Source organism: Hordeum vulgare, chromosome 1H (genome assembly GCF_904849725.1).
Source record: "Hordeum vulgare subsp. vulgare chromosome 1H, MorexV3_pseudomolecules_assembly, whole genome shotgun sequence".
NCBI classification, from domain to species: Eukaryota; Viridiplantae; Streptophyta; class Magnoliopsida; order Poales; family Poaceae; genus Hordeum; species Hordeum vulgare.
The window spans coordinates 436088265-436097272 of NC_058518.1; positions in this window are offsets into that span (position 1 = coordinate 436088265).

Sequence of the window (9008 nt, forward strand, 5' to 3'; positions counted from 1 at the left end):
ACGCCAATTTACCTAGGTTCAGGGCCCTCCAGTGAGGTAAAACCCCTAGTCCTGCATGCGTGACTATACGAGAATAACAATACAAACAGTGCTCCTTGAGCTGTTTGGGAGGAGGGAGACGGAGCTCTGGCTGCCAGTCTCGCTGTGTCAGTAGCGTTCTACGTGTGTCGAGTGTGAGTCTGTCTAGTGAACCTCTCCGACCCTGCCCCTCTCGGTGGGCTGGAGTGAGGCTTCATAGTGTAGCCATGGGGTAAAGTAGTAAGGGTAGGATAGGAGGTGGGGGTCAGTTGCGAGCCTCTCGGGGTGGCTGCGAGGACCGTTGACTGTCGAGTCTTCTCTAGTACGGGGACGTCTAGCCGTGTGCATCAGCGGCTGACGCACCGAGTCGTCAAGGTGCAGTTGAGTGGGGAAAGTGGCTACAGGGCCGTCTCACTCGGTCAGCATCGCCGGTGACAGGGGCATGTAGCCTCGCTGACCCTTTCATCATCACGTCGTGCCCGCGCCGAGTATGCCAGTGCGTACTATTGCTGTGATAGCCTCTGCATCATTCGTTTTGTCTTGACTTCGTACGGAGGTGTCGCTGGATGGGACGGGAGCTGGCCGGCCAGCTGGAGGCAGGAGAGCTGGCGGGCCAAATCCCTGCCAGTCCACCAGGCATGCATTGGCTGAGTGGACCGGCTATCGCCAGTCGTCCGGGTGCGTGTTGGTCAAGCGAGCTGGCTGTCGCTAGCCGTCCAGGCACGCGTTGGCCAAGGGGGCGACTATCATCAGCTGGCCTGGGGGGAGGGGGGCAGGCAGCCTCCAAATGTCTTGGAGACGGCTAATATTCACTCTTGGCATACCCACGGGTAATATCCCCGTCACCATGGGCTTCTCTAGTGAATTTCTTCACATCCTCTAGTTTGGCCCCGCTGGCTTCTAAATCCGCTTGGCTTAGTTGAAAATCTTTGGATAATCTCTTGTTTTCCTGCTTTAAAGCCTATAGATGGGCAGGATGTTAACTCAACCCTTAATTCAACCATCCCACCCAAATTAAGGCTCGGGGGCTACTGGCCCCGAACTTTTGTTCGGGTATAGGGACACCGATGACTCACCTGCGGATGGGCAGATATCTGCCCTGACACTTCTTGAAGGTCGGCTCACGCAGCTCCAAGGAACGCATGAGCCAAATCCAGAGCACTAAACTCTTGATCGAAAAATACAGGATGACGCAGTGACTCCTTCCATTGCCAATGATTCATCATGCTCTCGTATTTCGGAGTTAGTCACCGATAGCCCGTCCGAACCTTCACGGAGCGGGCCTGTATTCGGGACTCCTCATCAGCCGTAAGTTTTGGGTTTTGTTGACTACCCAATACCTTGATGTCGTCCTCGGAAGGGGAAGGTTGCGCGCGTCTCCTGAATTGGTCGGCTAAGGTCATAAACATTTAAGAGGACCGTTGCTACCATAAGGGATAAGGATTGATCTGTATACCTCTTGTCCAAAGGGGCAGCTGACGTGTTTTCTTCTGCCACCTCTTGTTTGGGAATTCTGTTCTCGTTTGATGGAACCCCGGCTGGCTTAGCCCGAGAAGCAGTCCGGCATGTGCTCCAACAACCCCTCGGCACAACCCCTCGTTGGGAAGCCATTTTTCTCTTACTCCCTAAAGATGGAAGGGACCTGGGGTTGTTGGCTATAAGGGCCACCTTCTGCTCGTCAACGCTCTCTTGATAAAACACCCCGTCCTCAAACATGATCGAAAGCTCCGAGTCTTCGTGAAATCGGGGGTCAACATCAGGGCAAAGTCCTCACGTCGGGGTACGGGACAGTTTACCGTCTCGATCTAGTGCCTCCACGTCTGTGAAGATAGGGTAGGAGTTATAAATCGGCAATGATAGGCATGAATACCTGAAGTGTGAATGTGAACACGCTTACCCATTCGATGGGGTTATATGTCGAATAGCCATCCTTGGGGGTGAGGCGGGAAAGATCTTCTTTCCCCCTTGAAGAAATCGGCTAGAACGGCTGTCAGGGCCTTATGATCGTCCGATCCCTGCCTTGTGTATCGGGTGGAATCGCTCGTCCCGCTATAGCGTCACAAAGGATGTGTATGCTCTTGGAGCGGTTGGACGCACCGGGTAATCGCAGCGGCCATCACGTCAATAATTATCAACCCGCTATGAGTAAGTACCCTGACCTTGGAGGATAGGAGTTTGACTTCGTAGCTCTCCTCTTGGGAAGAGCTCTTCGGCCTCGAGCTGAATCGCTTCTTTAAAGGGGTCGAAGAGTATTCAAAAGGCCTCTTCGAACTGGTTCGAATAGTGGAACATCCTCGATATAAAACCACTCCAAGGGCCATTCGTCGGGCTCCTTCTCTGGTGTCCCAATCGGGTATCATATGGCGGCTATGCGCCATACTTCGGCTCCGCCCACTTCTCGATTTTTCACTCCTCTAGTTCGGGGAACAATGCAGAAGTACTTCCTCCATAGATCAAAGTGGGGTCCGCAACCCAAGAACATCTTTGATGACCCACAAGTATAAGGAATCAATCGTAGTCCTTTCCATAAGTAAGAATGTCGAACCCAACGAGGAGCAGAAGGATCTGACAAGTGGTTTTTAGCAAGGAAATATCTGCAAGCACTGAAATTGTCGGTAACAGGTGATTGTGTGGTGAGATGATTCATAGCGACCAACAAGTAAAAAAGTAGCAACGGTGCAGCAAAGTGGCCCAATCCCTTTTGTAGCAAGGGACAAGCCTGGACAAAGTCTTATAGGAGGAAAAACGCTCCCGAGGACACACGGGAATTTCTGTCATGCTAGTTTCATCATGTTCATATGATTCACGTTCGTTACTTTGATAGTTTGATATGTGGGTGGACCGGCGCTTGGGCACTGCCCTTACTTGGACAAGCATCCCACTTATGATTAACCCCTCTCGCAAGCAGCCGCAACTACGAAAGAAGAATTAAGACAAAGTCTAACCATAGCATTAAACTAGTGGATCCAAAAAAGCCCCTTACGAAGCAACGCATAAACTAGGGTTTAAGATTCTATCACTCTAGCAACCGATCATCTACTTACTACTTCCCAATGCCTTCCTCTAGGCCCAAATAATGGTGAAGTGTTATGTAGTCGATGTTCACATAACAACACGAGAGGAAAGACAACATACAACATATCAAATTACCAAACGAATACCAAATTCACATGACTATTATTAGCATGACTTATCCCACGTCCTCAGGAACAAAAGAAACTACTCACAAAGCATAGTCATACTCATGATCAGAGAGGTAATGATTAGCATCAAGGATCTGAACATAAACTCTTCCACCAAATAATCCAACTAGCATCAACTACAAAGTGTAATCAACACTACTAGCAACCTTACAAGTACCAATCGGAGTCGCGAGACGGAGATTGGTTACAAGTGATGAACTGGGGTTTGGAGATGAGATGGTGCTGATGAAGATGTTGATGGTGACGAGTCCCCTCCGAAGAGAGGAGTGTTGGTGATGACGATGGCGACGATTTCCCCCTTCGAGAGGGAAGTTTCCCCAGCAGGATCGTCCTGCCGGAGCTATAGATTGGTTCTGCTCAAGTTTTGCCTCGTGGCAGCGGCGAAACCACGAAAAAGCTCCTCCTTGATTTTTTCCTAGACGAAACCCTCCACATAGCAAAAGAGGGGGGCAAGTGGGCCAGCAGAGTGCCCACAAGCCCCCATGGCGTGGCCTGGGGGGTGGCTGCATCGTGCAGGCTTGTGGCCACCCCGTGGCGCCCCTCTTGCACTTCTTCGGCCCAGTATTTTTTATAAATTGGGAAAAAATATCCGTTGATTTTCACGGTGTTTGGAGTTGCGCAGAATAGGTATCTCAACTTTTCTCCACTTTCAGGCCAGAATTCCAGTTGCCGGTATTCTCCCTATTCATGTAAACCTTGCAAAATGAGAGAGAAAAGGCATAAGAATAGTACCGTGAAGTGGAATAATAGCCAAAGAAGCGATAAATATCAACATGAAAACATGATGCAAAATGGACGTATCAACTCCCCCAAGCTTAGACCTCGCTTGTCCTCAAGCGAAAGCCGAGCTCAATAAATATGTCCACATGTTTAGGAAGAGAGGTGTTGACAAAACAAGATACGAACATGCATGCATCATGATCAATCTCAGAACAGCAATACCAACATATAATCTCTCATGCTAATGTGATAATTCCTTCACAAAGTAAAGCATGGATCAAGAACCTTACCGAGAAGTAACAACCGATAGCCTTTAGTCATTGAAGCAATTGCAATTTATCACAACATCAGAAAGAGTCAAATAAGAGCTTGTAAAGCAAATCCACATACTCAATCATTATTTCGTTCTCTACAATTGCTACAACTCACGTGGTACTCATGACTCCCAACTACTTACCTCAAGGTTAATGTCAACAATAATAATTCATGAATGCCTACCTCCAAGTTGACATATGAATATATATCTTTCCCAAGCATGTGACAGTAGCCAAGACAAAGGCAAAAATAGGGAATTGGTGAAGATCACCATGACTCTTACAAGGGCAAAAAGTAAAGGTACAAGATAGGCCCTTCGCAGAGGGAAGCAGAGGTTGTCATGCGCTTTTGAGGTTTGGATGCGTCTCCTCTTAGTGCGGAGGAACGTCACTTTCTATTGCCTCCTGTGATAAAGAACTTTATTATGCAGTCTGTCGCTTTTATTTCTTCGTCATCACAGGTTCGTACAAAGCTTATTTTCCACACACTAATAGATCATACATATTAGAGAGCAATTTTTATTGCTTGCACCGATGACAACTTACTTGAGGGATCTTATTCAATCCATAGGTAGGTATGGTGGACTCTCATGGCAAAACTGATTTGAAGGTTCATGGATGCACAAGTAGTATCTCTACTTGGTGCGGGAGGTTTGGCTAATATGAGGTGGAAGCAATCGTCACATGCTAAGGGATCTCTAATCATATAACATTGTTCAGAGCCAAGCAAACACAATTCATTATGTTGTCTTCCTTGTCCAACATCTACTTCTAGGCATGTAATAGTTTAGTGAGTGTTCACAATCATAGATGGTGTCAGAGATGATATATTTATATGTGAACCTCTCCTTCCTTATCACTTCCTATTAATTGCAACAATGACCAAGGTCTACGTTTGCCTACCCTCAACAAGTTTCAATCCTCATTCTTTTTGTATGTGAAGCCATCACTCCCCATAAGATCATTACATGATCTTTCATGTTTTTGTTCTATTCTCACTCTTTTGATCATGGCAAGAGGCAAAGCCCTTCAACTAAGACACTCTTTATTATATGGCTCACGAGCAAGAATACATCGAGGGTGACACAAAGCAAAACTCAAAACTAAAACACTGAGACTTTTAAACTACTAGAGAAAGAGAAAGAAAACTGAAAAAGAAAACTAAAACAAAGGTAAAGGCAAAAGATGTGATGGTGATACGATACCGGAGAAACTCCCCCAAGCTTGGCACAAGCCAAGGGGATTGCCCATACCAATGCTCAATTGTCTTCCTTTGGTGGTGATGGTGGAGTTGTTGCAACCTTTGATTCCAAGAGGGCCATCAGTCTTCGATTTATACTTTGGAGATCTGTGATATGTTTCTCCAGCAAAACAACTTCACGTGTCAGACAAGTATTGCGAGCACGAGTTGTTTCACAAAACCTCAAGAGTTCAATCAAAGATGGAGACAGTAGGTGGAGGTATGGTTGGAGGAAATCCACTTCTTCAACTTCTTCCTTGTTGAGCACAGATTGCACTTCGTCCTATCCCTGATCCTTCTGCTTAGCCTTGCCCTTGATTTCTTTAGGTACCTCTCCTTAGCCTCCATGACCTCCATCCTTTTCAGATCAGCATGAACTTCTCCATAGATTTGACGGAGGTTGTTCTTGCCCACAGATTCCTCGGACGACATCTTGACCTAGATCTGCGGCAAAAAACAGGCTCGAAATGAAAAACAGAGGAAATCTGCGTGATGCAGGGGTCAGATCAAACGAAAGTATATATAATGATTTTTTCAGACCAGAAGGAGTACCCTGCACGAAAACAGAGTCCGGGAGGCGCACGAGGTGGCCACAAGCCCTCACGGCACGGCCAGGGGGTGGGTCCGTGCCGTGCAGGCTTATCGCCTCCTCGCGCACTTTCCGGACTACTTCCAATTTTTGTATTTTTTCAAATATTCCAAAACGGAGAAAATTTCCTGCTGGAAAAGTTTTGGACTCTCTTTTCTTACCGAATCACATACCTCTTCGCTTTCGAAGTCTGAAACAGGCTGATAAATGTCCCTTAGGTATTCTTCCGGAGTTATGGTATTGATGATATTTCTTTCGACATTTATGGGAGTGCCTGAGATATAATGCTTGATTCTCTGCCCTTTTACCACTCTCAGACAATTACCTTCCGTGTTGTTGATCTTGATAGCACCGGAATGATATACTTCCTCAACAACATAGGGACCTTCCCATTTAGAGAGAAGCTTGCCTGCAAAGAATCTTAAACGAGGGTTATATAGCAAGACATAATCACCTACATTGAACTCACGCTTTTGTATCCTCTTATCATGCCACCTCTTAACCTTCTCTTTGAAAAGCTTGGCATTCTCATATGCTTGAGTTCTCCACTCATCAAGAGAGCTAATATCAAACAACCTCTTCTCACCGGCAAGTTTGAAATCAAAGTTGAGCTCTTTGATTGCCCAATAAGGTTTATGCTCTAGCTCAAGAGGTAAGTGACATGCTTTCCCATACACCATTTTGTACGGAGACATGCCCATGGGATTCTTATAGGCAGTTCTATAAGGCCACAGTGCATCGTCGAGCTTCTTAGACCAATTATTTCTAGACCTGTTGACAGTCTTTTGCAGAATCAGTTTAATCTCTCTATTACTTAGCTCTACTTGACCACTGGACTGAGGGTGATAGGGAGACGCAATTCTATGGTTGACATCGTACTTAGCAAGCGTTTTACGAAAAGCACCATGAATGAAGTGTGAACCACCGTCGGTCATTAGATATATAGGGACTCCAAATCTAGGGAAGATAACTTCTTTCAGCATCTTGATAGAGGTGTTGTGATCAACACTACTAGTGGGGATAGCTTCTACCCACTTAGTGACATAATCAACAGCAACTAAGATGTGAGTATACCCATTGGATTTTGGAAAAGTTCCCAAATAATCAAAGCCCCAAACATCAAATGGTTCAATGACAAGTGAATAGGTCATAGGCATTTCCTGACGTTTGCTAATATTACCTATTCTTTGACATTCGTCACAAGACAAGACAAACTTACGGGCATCCTTGAAGAGAGTGGTCCAATAGAAACCTGATTGCAATACCTTGTGTGCAGTTCTATCTCCCACATGGTATCCTCCGTAGGCCTCGGAGTGACACTTCTATAGGATCTGTCCCTGTTCATGTTCAGGTACACAACGTCTAATAACACCATCTACTCCTTCCTTATAAAGGTGAGGATCATCCCAAAAGTAATGTCTCATGTCAAAGAAGAATTTCTTCTTTTATTGGTATGTGAAACTAGGTGGTATATATTTGGCAACGGTATAGTTTGCATAATCAGCATACCACGGTGCACTACGTGAAGCATTGATGACATTCAATTGCTCATCACGAAAGCTATCAGCAATTGGTTGTGGGTTGATGACCCACAAGTATAGGGGATCAATCGTAGTCCTGTCGATAAGTAAGAGTGTCGAACCCAACGAGGAGCAGAAGGCTCTCATAAACGGATTTTAGCAAGGTAATAACTAAAAGCACTGAAAGTAGTGGTAACAAGTGATTGTGTAGCGAGGTGAAACATAGCAAGCAAAAAGTAACAAGTAACAAGTAGTAGCAACGGTGCAGCACGTGTCCCAATCCATTTTGTAGCAAGGGACAAGCCAGAACAAAGTCTCATAGGAGGAAAAACGCTCCCGAGGACACACGGGAATTTCTGTCATGCTAGTTTCATCATGTTCATATGATTCGCGTTCGTTACTTTGATAGTTTGATATGTGGGTCGACCGGCGCTTGGGTACTGCCCTTACTTGGACAAGCATCCCACTTATGATTAACCTCTCTCGCAAGCATCCGCAACTACAAAAGAAGAATTAAGACAAAGTCTAACCATAGCATTAAACTAGTGGATCCAAATCAACCCCTCACGAAGCAACGCATAGACTGGGGTTTAAGCTTCTGTCACTCCAGCAACCCATCATCGACTTACTACTCCCCAATGCCTTCCTCTAGGCCCAAATATGGTGAAGTGTTATGTAGTCGACGTTCATATAACACCACTAGAGGAAAAGACAACATACAACATATCAAAATACCGAATGAATAAAAAATTCACATGACTATTATCAACATGACTTATCCCATGTCCTCGGGAACAAAAGTAACTACTCACAAAACATAATCATAATCATGATCAGAGGTGTAATGAATAGCCTCAAGGATCTAAACATAAACTCTTCCACCAAGTAATCCAACTAGCATCAACTACAAAGAGTAATCAACACTACTAGCAATCTTACAAGTACCAATCGGAGTTGCGAGACGAAGATTGGTTAGAAGAGATGAACTAGGGATTGGAGAGGAGATGGTGCTGATGAAGATGTTGATGAAGATGCCTCCCCTCCGACGAGAGGAGTGTTGGTGATGACGATGGCGACGATTTCCCCCTCCGGGAGGGAAGTTTCCCTGGCAGGATCGTCCTGCCGGAGCTCTAGATTGGATCTGCTCAAGTTCCGCCTCGTGGTGGCGGCGAAACCACGAAAAAGCTCCCGTATGATTTTTTTTCTGGACCAAAACCCTTCAAATAGCAAAAGAGGGGGGCTAGTGGGCCGTCAGGGAGCCCACATGCCCCCACTCCGCCACCAGGGGGTGGCGATGGCAGGGCTTGTGGTGCCCTGGCAGGCCCCCTCCGGTAATTCTTTCACCCAGTATTTTTTATATAATCCCAAAAAAATCCACGTAACTTTTCAGGGCATTTGGGGATG